Genomic DNA, 11,083 nt, shown 5'->3' on the forward strand with positions numbered 1-11,083 from the left:
TCTAGTCTATAGTCTAGTCTATAGTCTAGTCTATAGTCTAGTCTATAGTCTAGTCTATAGTCTAGTCTATAGTCTAGTCTATAGTCTAGTCTATAGTCTAGTCTATAGTCTAGTCTATAGTCTAGTCTATAGTCTAGTCTATAGTCTAGTCTATAGTCTAGTCTATAGTCTAGTCTATAGTCTAGTCTATAGTCTAGTCTATAGTCTAGTATAGTCTAGTCTATAGTCTAGTCTATAGTCTAGTCTATAGTCTAGTCTATAGTCTAGTCTATAGTCTAGTCTATAGTCTAGTCTATAGTCTAGTATAGTCTAGTCTATAGTCTAGTCTATAGTCTAGTCTATAGTCTAGTCTATAGTCTAGTCTATAGTCTAGTCTATAGTCTAGTCTATAGTCTAGTCTATAGTCTAGTCTATAGTCTAGTCTATAGTCTAGTCTATAGTCTAGTCTATAGTCTAGTCTATAGTCTAGTCTATAGTCTAGTCTATAGTCTAGTCTATAGTCTAGTCTATAGTCTAGTCTATAGTCTAGTCTATAGTCTAGTCTATAGTCTAGTCTATAGTCTAGTCTATAGTCTAGTCTATAGTCTAGTCTATAGTCTAGTCTATAGTCTAGTCTATAGTCTAGTCTATAGTCTAGTCTATAGTCTAGTCTATAGTCTAGTCTATAGTCTAGTCTATAGTCTAGTCTATAGTCTAGTCTATAGTCTAGTCTATAGTCTAGTCTATAGTCTAGTCTATAGTCCAGTCTATTGTCTAGTCTATAGTCTAGTCTATAGTCTAGTCTATAGTCTAGTCTATAGTCTAGTCTATAGTCTAGTCTATAATCTAGTCTATAGTCTAGTCTATAGTCTAGTCTATAGTCTAGTCTATAGTCTGGTCTATAGTCTAGTCTATAGTCTAGTCTATAGTCTATTCTATAGTCTAGTCTATAGTCTAGTCTATAGTCTAGTCTATAGTCTAGTCTATAGTCTAGTCTATAGTCTAGTCTATAGTCTAGTAAATGTGGATAATTTAGTAATATTTCTAAAACATCTATTTATTCATGTTGAATTGTCAAAGTTACTGATCATTAATGTCAGAAAGTGAGCTCAGAATGATAGTTCGTTTGTCAGATATTCCGTAAGTTTTACTGGGCTTTAATAAATCTTCGACATTTTAGAAAATCTTCAGTAAAAAATACTTATAAGTATTACTATAATTGATCATTTACATTTTTAATTAATAAATATTTGTTTATTTAAATATTCTATTTACTTCCCCCTTACATATCTTCTTAATAAATCTTTAATTATTACAAGTTCCTATAAACTCTAACACCCTCTTTATAAGCACAATAATTTTTTATTATTTAAATTTTTATATTATTAGCTAATTACAAATTGCTGTTATATGATTACATAATAATTTAATTGATTTATTCTTATTTTTTATTATTTACAGAAAATTATAGTGTACATCATAAAATAAACGTGTCTTAAAAGATTTCTCCAGCTACAAAATATGTGAACAAATAGTATATGAAAAAAATATACATTTTTATAACTTTTCTAAGTATGTATAACGTCAATTTATAAAGTGTTCAAGACGTTGTGTAGTTGAGTTAAAGAAAAAATTTCTAAGTTCAACTATTTTCTCGTACAACTATTTACGCCCACATTCCAGACAAGTTACTTATAGACCTCAATAACCAGGTGAGTGAGTTGTAAATTTGTCTTTTTACTTACCCAGTTAAAAACAGCTGCATGTCGACACACACAGACACATATTTCTGCATTTTTAAAGCAGATTTATTTTTCAATTTTAAAAGCTGAATTACAATGTAAACCACCAGCGACAAAACAAAGTTTTTGACTTTAAATAGATTTTCGTTATATCTCTAAAATAGGAAAAAAGAAAGCAAAATAAAAGAACTTATTTATTAGGTTCAATGTGATTACTTTATTTCAATCTGTAAGCTCTTAATCGTCGGTGTTTGCGGCGCCAATTGTAATCCAGCTGTTACTTGTGCATCCATAAAACAAGTTTAAACAACAACAAGTAAGAAAGTATAGTCGGGCGTGGCCGACCATATGATACCCTACACCATTTATGAATATTATATGTGATTTATTGTTCATAATAAAGCATTTATCTTCAATATTCCATTGTTCCGATACATTTAAGCAATTTATGGATGAAAAACTAATTTTCTGAAAGAGGCTTTATATGGGGGCTAGGGGCAAATATGGACCAAGCCCGATAAAATTTTGTGAATATATTTATATTTATATAATATTTTATTGTGCTGAATTTCATCGCGATATTTGTGTTTATAAGTTAATTTGGGACATTCAAGTAATTTTCTGAAGAGGACTTTGTATGGGAGCTAGGGTCAAGTGGGGCCCGATCTTTATGAAATTTGGCAGGGTCACCAAGACTTCTATAAAACTTAGTTGTGCCGTATTTTATCGATATATCTGTATATTTAACATAATTATGAGCTCAGAAGCCCTTTTCGGGGGGTTCTGTTCTATGGGGGCTAGGTGAAATAATGGACCGATTTCAACCATTTTCAATAGGCTTCGTCCTTGGGTCAAATAAAACGTGCGTGCCAAATTTCATCCAATTATCTTGAAAATTGCGACCTGTACCTTGCGCACAAGGTTTACATGGACAGCCAGCCAGCCAGCCAGACGGACGGACATCGCTTAATCGACTCAGAAAACGATTCTAAGCCGATTGGTATACTTTAAGGTGGGTCTAGGACGAATATTTTTGTATGTTACAAACATCAGCACAAATCCAATATACCCTCCCCACTAAAGTGGTGTAGGGTATAATTAACTTGCATTAATAAAAGATAAGTATATGGATACTCATAAACTATATAATTATTTCTAGATTTATGAAGACAATATACTCATAAACTATATAATTATTTCTAGATTTATGAAGACAATATTTTAATTTTTTATTAATAAATCGTTTAATTGATAAGATTTAAGAAGATTGAGTCTATTCAGAAAGACGCAATTGGTTTATTTTTAAAATTTTGTTACAAAGTTTTATTTGAACTGATCGAACCTTTCAATCCAAAGATATTTTTAGATTTTCTAATTGAAATGTATGTAAATAAATATTATTAATTTAAAATTATAACCCTATTACTGACAATTTGTTTACTTTTTATTATTATACACGTTTCTACTTTCCTTTGAATTAATTATCAATTTTCAATTGCATGTTACACCTGATCTCTAAATTACACGCAAGATTTTTTTTTCAGCAACAACATGTACCATCATCATCATGTTTGTAATGTGTTATTAATTAAAAAAAAATGTTATTGTAATAAATTGGAAAAAATAGTTCACGTACTAGTTGTAGATTTAATATATTATTTAATTCCTTGTTAGAAAAAAAAAATGTAATGTTTCAAACCCAGGAAGCAATTTTATAAGATTTTTCAGCCAGCAAGTGTCAAATCTTCTATACACACTTTGCGATTCCATACTCGAGATTCTTGAGAGTTGTCCGAGCAATAAAATTGTAGCTGTTCTTTTAACCATTCGATGTTCACAACTCCTCTTGATTTCGCCATTCAAGTTATACAACTGCAGAAGGCCAATATCTATGTAGCTATTAATGAATGAACCAATATGTTCATACTGGTACCTTGCACCACTTTAATGGGGAGGATATATTGGAGTTGTCATAATGATTATAATGCATAGAATTTATGATTCTATAGCCACCTTAAAGTATACCAATCAGCTTAAACGTGATCAATTAAGTCATGTCCCACCGTCTGTCTGATTACATAAACCTTGTAATCAAACTACAATTGGTCAAGGATCAATTCTATTGATTTTGGTTAATAGTAGTACATTACTTGACTTAGGCCCCATACAACTGGAAACACACCCCCCATTAACTGGACTTTGGAGCCAATTATAATGCCCAATATCGTAATATCTCCACAAAAATAAAAAGAACTTCGTTTTATATACCAATACCAATCACTTTAGGACTTGATCAATTAAGTCATGTCCCGCCGTCTGTCTGTCTGTCCACATAAACCTTGTAATCAAACTACAATTGGTCAAGGATCAATTCTATTGATTTTGGTTAATAGTAGTACATTATTTGACTTAGGCCCCATACAACTGGAAACACACACCCCCCCTCCCCCATGAACTGGGCTTTGGAGCCAATTATAATGCCAAATATACTAATACCTCCACAAAACATAAAAACAAATTCGTTTTATATAATCATAAATGATACTGCAATTTTTCATAATGATAAGCCCTGATTAGCCCCCTACAAAGTCCCCCTCTGAAAATGGCTTTAACGTCGTTAATTCTCTTATAAATACTTGTATATGGATGCAATTCGGCGTTACTAAATTTTATGTCAACTGAATTCCTTTTACCAAATTTTCGTAGGATCGGTTCAAATTTTACCCTAACCCCCTTATATACAGGCTTTTAGAAAATCTAATTTAATCATGCCCGACTATGCTGTCATATTTGTTTTTCTATTGATGGGTAAGCAACCTCTCCGATCATTCCCGATTATTCCCGTTGTCTTTCCACTCTCTGGTCTAGTTAGTTAGTTAGTTAGTTAGTTAGTTAGTTAGTTAGTTAGTTAGTAGTTAGTTAGTTAGTTAGTTAGTAGTTAGTTAGTTAGTTAGTAGTAGTTAGTTAGTTAGTTAGTTAGTAGTTAGTTAGTTAGTTAGTTAGTTAGTTAGTTAGTTAGTTAGTTAGTTAGTAGTTAGTTAGTAGTTAGTAGTAGTTAGTTAGTTAGTTAGTTAGTTAGTTAGTTAGTGTTAGTTAGTTAGTTAGTTAGTTAGTTAGTTAGTTAGTTAGTTAGTTAGTTAGTTAGTTAGTTAGTTAGTAGTTAGTTAAGTTAGTTAGTTAGTTAGTTAGTTAGTTAGTAGTTAGTTAGTTAGTAGTAGTTAGTTAGTTAGTAGTTTAGTTAGTTAGTTAGTTAGTTAGTTAGTTAGTTAGTAGGTTAGTTAGTTAGTTAGTAGTAGAGTTAGTTAGTTAGTTAGTTAGTTGTTAGTAGTTAGTTAGTTAGTTAGTTAGTTAGTTAGTAGTAGTTAGTTAGTTAGTAGTTAGTTAGTTAGTTAGTTAGTTAGTTAGTTAGTTAGTAGTTAGTGTTAGTTAGTTAGTTAGTAGTTAGTTAGTTAGTTAGTTAGTTAGTAGTTAGTTAGTTAGTTAGTTAGTTAGTTAGTTAGTTAGTTAGTTAGTTAGTTAGTTAGTTAGTTAGTTAGTTAGTTAGTTAGTTAGTTAGTTAGTTAGTTAGTTAGTAGTTAGTTAGTTAGTTAGTTAGTTAGTTAGTTAGTTAGTTAGTTAGTTAGTTAGTTAGTTAGTTAGTTAGTTAGTTAGTTAGTTAGTTAGTTAGTTAGTAGTTAGTTAGTTAGTTAGTTAGTAGTTAGTTAGTTAGTTAGTTAGTTAGTTAGTTAGTTAGTTAGTTAGTAGTTAGTTAGTTAGTTAGTTAGTTCGTTAGTTAGTTAGTTAGTTAGTTAGTTAGTTAGTAGTTAGTTAGTTAGTTAGTAGTTAGTTAGTTAGTTAGTTAGTTAGTTAGTTAGTAGTTAGTTAGTTAGTTAGTTAGTAGTAGTTAGTTAGTTAGTTAGTTAGTTAGTTAGTTAGTTAGTTAGTTAGTTAGTTAGTAGTTAGTTAGTTAGTTAGTTAGTTAGTTAGTTAGTTAGTTAGTTAGTTAGTTAGTTAGTTAGTAGTAGTTAGTTAGTTAGTTAGTTTAGTTAGTAGTTAGTTAGTTAGTTAGTTAGTAGTTAGTTAGTTAGTTAGTTAGTAGTTAGTTAGTTAGTTAGTTAGTTAGTTAGTTAGTTAGTTAGTAGTTAGTTAGTTAGTTAGTTAGTTAGTTAGTTAGTAGTTAGTAGTTAGTAGTTAGTTAGTTAGTTAGTTAGTTAGTTAGTTAGTTAGTTAGTTAGTAGTTTAGTTAGTTAGGTTAGTTAGTTAGTTAGTTAGTTAGTTAGTTAGTTAGTTAGTTAGTAGTTAGTTTAGTTAGTTAGTAGTAGTTAGTTAGTTAGTTAGTTAGTTAGTTAGTTAGTTAGTTAGTTAGTTAGTTAGTTAGTTAGTTAGTTAGTTAGTTAGGTAGTTAGTTAGTTAGTTAGTTAGTAGTAGTTAGTTAGTTAGTTAGTTAGTTAGTTAGTTAGTTAGTTAGTTAGTAGTTAGTTAGTTAGTTAGTTAGTTAGTTAGTTAGTTAGTTAGTTAGTTAGTTAGTTAGTTAGTAGTAGTTAGTTAGTTCGTATTAGTTAGTAGTTAGTTAGTTAGTTAGTTAGTTAGTTAGGTTAGTTAGTTAGTTAGTTAGTTAGTAGTTAGTTAGGTTATGTTAGTTAGTTAGTACGTATAGTTAGTAGTTAGTTAGTAGTTAGTTAGTTAGTTAGTTAGTATAGGTAGTTAGTTAGTTAGTTAGTTAGTTAGTTAGTTGTTAGTTAGTAGTTAGTTAGTTAGTTAGTTAGTTAGTAGTTCGTTAGTTAGTTAGTTAGTTAGTTAGTAGTTAGTTTAGTTAGTTAGTTAGTTAGTTAGTAGTTAGTTAGTTAGTTAGTTAGTTAGTTAGTTAGTTAGTTAGTTAGTTAGTTTAGTTAGTAGTTAGTTAGTTAGTTAGTTAGTTAGTTAGTTAGTTTAGTTAGTTAGTTAGTTAGTTAGTTAGTAGTTAGTTAGTTAGTAGTTAGTTAGTTAGTTAGTTAGTTAGTTAGTTAGTTAGTTAGTTAGTTAGTTAGTTAGTTAGTTAGTAGTTAGTTAGTTATTCAATTATCACAATATAATTAATTTTAATTATCACCCTAAATGCTTATTGGGTTATCCATACGATTATTATTAAATTACACGTTTTATTGTCGTTATAATAAATCAAATTATTTGAAAACATATTTATTTAAACTGACATCTTTATGAATCAACAAATTAAACGTATGACTATACGGACTTAATAAATATTCGAATATGAATGAGGGAGCGGTAGTGGGAGGAGGCTTAACGATGTTATTAATTTATTTTATAGCAGTTGAGTTTATTTGTCAGCTTAGTTTAAACAAATATGTATTAAAAAAATTGCAGCACGGAATTTCAGATTATTCTAGGGAAATCAAATAAACACTTTAATTAATTTATATTATAAACATAATAATGTTCCATTCAAAATTTTCCCCTATTTTTTTAGATTTACTGAATTTAACCTATGATTTCATTATTTTATCTTCAGACTTTAAATAACAAAAAATATTAAATTTACTTAACAAACAATTACAAACTCAACTCAACTTGTTTACATGTCATACTTTTAACCAAAAACAAAAAGTTGAAAATACTTGTACAAAACAAAAGAGTTATTTAAGGGCCTATGACTTCAAGGTTTTTATTTGTGTTTTTTGTATAAAAAAAGTATCTAAACATCTATAAGCATGAAGCTTTAATAGACATGATCTTTAAGTAAATTTAAATATTTACTCTGAAAAAACAAGCCAACTAAACTTTATCATCATTTACATAAAATATTTGAGTTGCAATGACTCTGTTGGTAGTATGACTACAAATATTACAACCGGCAGCCACTAGGGAAAATCCACAATAAAACTGTATGGGAAGGTCAGCCAAATTATAACATTTGTTATGGTTCATATAATGTTTAAATAATTGTTAAAATTATGGTTATAGTACTTCCCCTTTTTTAATGATCATTAATGGGTAATTACTTTATGATATATAATAAATTTAAATTTTGAAAAATAGTTATGTACTATTAATATAATGCACACTACCCTAAATAGGGTGATATCTTGATTTTATCCTCTGGTGTGTAATATAAGAAAATTTTAGTTGTAGACATCTTATGGTCTGTTCGATAAGGGTTTTTCCCAAAATTTTCTTATATCTTCGTTATTTATGAACCGATTTTGCCAATTTTCAATACCAAACTTTTTGAAAGTATTGAAAGATGTGAATCTCGAAGATATATGGAATCTTCTAAAAACTTATATGGAATCTTATAAAAACTTATTGTTATTTCCAAAAATAAAAGTTTCTAAACCACTGTGCAATGCAACATAAGTTGTAATTCCGCCGATTCTATCATAATTAGGAACTTCAGTTGGAAAAATCTAGACAAATGCGAAGTTAATGAGGGTCACATTCTATGAAAAACGAACTATACAACACTAACGGGGCATATCGGGGTTGCTTGCAGTAATAACTGGAAATTGGGAGCTAGGTAGTCATGTAAGTCGACTTGGTCTCCCCTTGTAGTTATTTCCAGAAAACTGATCGGTTTAGCATCTAGTAAGGACTCAGAGTGCATCGGGTCTACGACCAATACTTTGCTGTGCTACAAACGGCGAGACAAACTTAATGTACCCACAGTTTTATTGGTGGGGGACGATTGTAACCTCTCGCCGCTACCGGATATATTGTTAGAGTATGAACAACACTCCCGTAATGTGATGAATCAATATCCCGAATATTCGACATTAGGCCCTAAACTATAATTTCGATCACAAGATCGAAAAGAAATTTCGATAACGATAACAAGTTAAAATATGACGCAATATAGATATGCTTACGATCTATTAGATATGCTTACGATCTATTTTACTCGATCACGAAGGCGGTAATTCGGCCCTTGATATCTCAAACTAAAACGAGTCCATAAACAAAGCTAATAACAGTGATATTTTATAAAAAACCATTAATACGAATTGCTTATCGGTAACTGTATAACGATTTCAAATGTGTCGTGTGTGGTTTTAATTCAGTTCGCTAGAGTTGCCGTTTAATAAAAATGTATTCTATGGAATCCCAAGTTTTTCGGGAATTCCAATTTGGGTAAAAAACAATATACACTCTTATTCTTTTCACCATATTGTGACACATCTTTCGCACTCCCTGGTATCTACAATATCATTCTGGATCCTCAAAAGCAAACCTATAAAATCCCCTGATAACACATAAATACAAATGTTCAGACTGTATGTTCAAGTATCAGAAATCAGTCTTAAAAATACAGAAAAATCACAACTACTTTGAATTTTGAATATGAATCCCAAACTTTAGGAATACAATTCGACTAAATCTGGGAACTCTGAATTGAAACAAGATTTCCAATTCATCGCACATTGGCAACACTGTGTAATTAATGTAAACAAATGAAGTAAAATGTCTCATTGGTTGTTTACTTTTCTGGTTTTATTGAGAGGTAGGTTAAAGTACCTAATTAAAAGGCAATAAACTTTAGAAGTTTTCTTAGTATAAGTGAGAGTGAAAGCTTTTTCTCTTTCTCTCTCTTTCTTATATTTTCTACATGATCATAAAAAATATGTAGAGAATGTAATGGTTATTAATTAAATTGCATATTGAAATGAAATAAGTTTTTTTTTTTACTCATAAATGATAGACAGCTGCGTAAAATATGAATACATTATTGTAGTATTTGGTCATAGATCAGAGAGAGATATATAAAATTGGAATCATTTTTACCTTTTTAGGATAAAACAAAAAAGAAAATTGTAACTTATAAGGGAAAGGTAGAAGTAGAAGTAAAATGAGTCAACAACACAAACAGTAATCACTTATTAAAGATCAACATCTCACAAATTTTCCAACCAACCCTTTTCCTAAACTTGATAAAACTTGCATTATTTAACAACTTAATTAACATACTTACACTTGGTACCTACTACATACATTTCCAAACTTTAACTCTATTTCTTTAACTATCGGTTTAATTAACATACACTTTGTAGGTTTAAAAAATTAACATTGCTAAATCGCCATCAAAATTTATTCATTTCCGATAGCTTACAGTAAATATTCGCGAAGAGAAAAGTCACAGAAAAAAACGTGCTAAATATTCACTACTGATCTACATATTTATAAAGTGCTACAGTTATATCGAACTAAATCTGTTACTGTTAAATATTTACATATTTATTTGTGTGTAAATTATCACAATTCTAGATATGAAGCTAATAAACCGTTAAATACGTTACAAGATACACTTCAATAACATGAGCAATGTAAACAAAATGTAAATTTAACAAAATTGCCGCTACATTAAGAGAGAAAGTGGAGAGAAACGTTAGTAATGTAATCAGAGTTGCCATATGAGTGAAATCATTTGATAACTAAAAACCTTAAGTTTAAGTGGAAACAAATTAAAGAAGTTATCGACCAATGTTGAAAAATTTTGTTTTCTTAATGTAGTTCCTTAGTTCCTAATCCAGACAAAAGCCTGGCAATGACCGATAATGTCTATCCTCTCCGCATGATCTACATATATTTGTCTGAATCCATTTGTCCAATTTTGAATACATACCACCATACCATTTTTGGACTCATGCATTCGGAAGAGTCTTCTGATTAGCATTTTAGTGGTCATACCCATCATTTCAATACTCCAAATAGGTGCAAGGGATTACTTTGCCCGTATTTTTAATTAGAATGGCCTAAGACCATATGCCGTTAGCGATGAAAGTTTGGCATTTTGGGGTACCTCCAAAAAACCTGTTAATAAAACCTTATTACCCCGAACTCTTCTGCTATGAGTCTTCCTTGGTTTCCTTGACTATAAAAATGTCAGATTAGGTGAGAAGCTGGTTATATAAAGAAAACATTAGGATGCCTTAGCCTTTCTCCCTAATTCTGTTTTCTTCTTACTTCTATGGTACTCGAGGGACTAGTAACAAGTTTGATTTAAGTCGTTAATGAAACATCCTTGCGATAGTCTAAAACATAAAATAGACTTACAGGATAATAACTCAACCAAGGCTCTTGTAGAGCGGACCTGTCACATTGACGTTATTGTGCCGATTTTTCTTCTTAATCTGATCAACTTCTACAATAACTAGCTAAGCAAACAATGTTCTTTTTCCTGAAGGACATGTCCAAAATATTTTGGATATTCTACGGCCACTACACTATGAATATCCAGGAACGATCAATTAAAATTTCGAATTCGTAGTCTATTTCATTTCTCCCCATGCCCTCACATACTGGAACCCATATCAATTCAACAATGTATCACTTATGTTGAAATAGTGAGTGAATGCAATTGAGAAGACATTTCGTTCGAGTATACATCCTTA

The 11,083-nt window shown here is 30.2% G+C and overlaps 1 protein-coding gene across 2 annotated transcripts in view; it reads left to right on the top strand.

Annotated features, from left to right (window-relative positions):
• LOC119604775 (putative uncharacterized protein DDB_G0286333) overlaps positions 1–11,083 on the top strand; it is a 50,534-nt gene that overhangs the window by 12,488 nt on the left and 26,963 nt on the right. For both annotated transcript variants that reach the window (XM_037957609.1, XM_037957610.1), the window contains exon 2: positions 1,441–1,691. The gene's annotated coding sequence lies outside the window, so the exon portion shown is untranslated. The remainder of the gene's footprint in view (positions 1–1,440; positions 1,692–11,083) is intronic.

This window comes from Lucilia sericata, unplaced genomic scaffold (assembly GCF_015586225.1).
Source record: "Lucilia sericata isolate MDLA Ls3-8-SP2 unplaced genomic scaffold, ASM1558622v1 Contig000430F_arrow, whole genome shotgun sequence".
NCBI lineage: Eukaryota > Metazoa > Arthropoda > Insecta > Diptera > Calliphoridae > Lucilia > Lucilia sericata.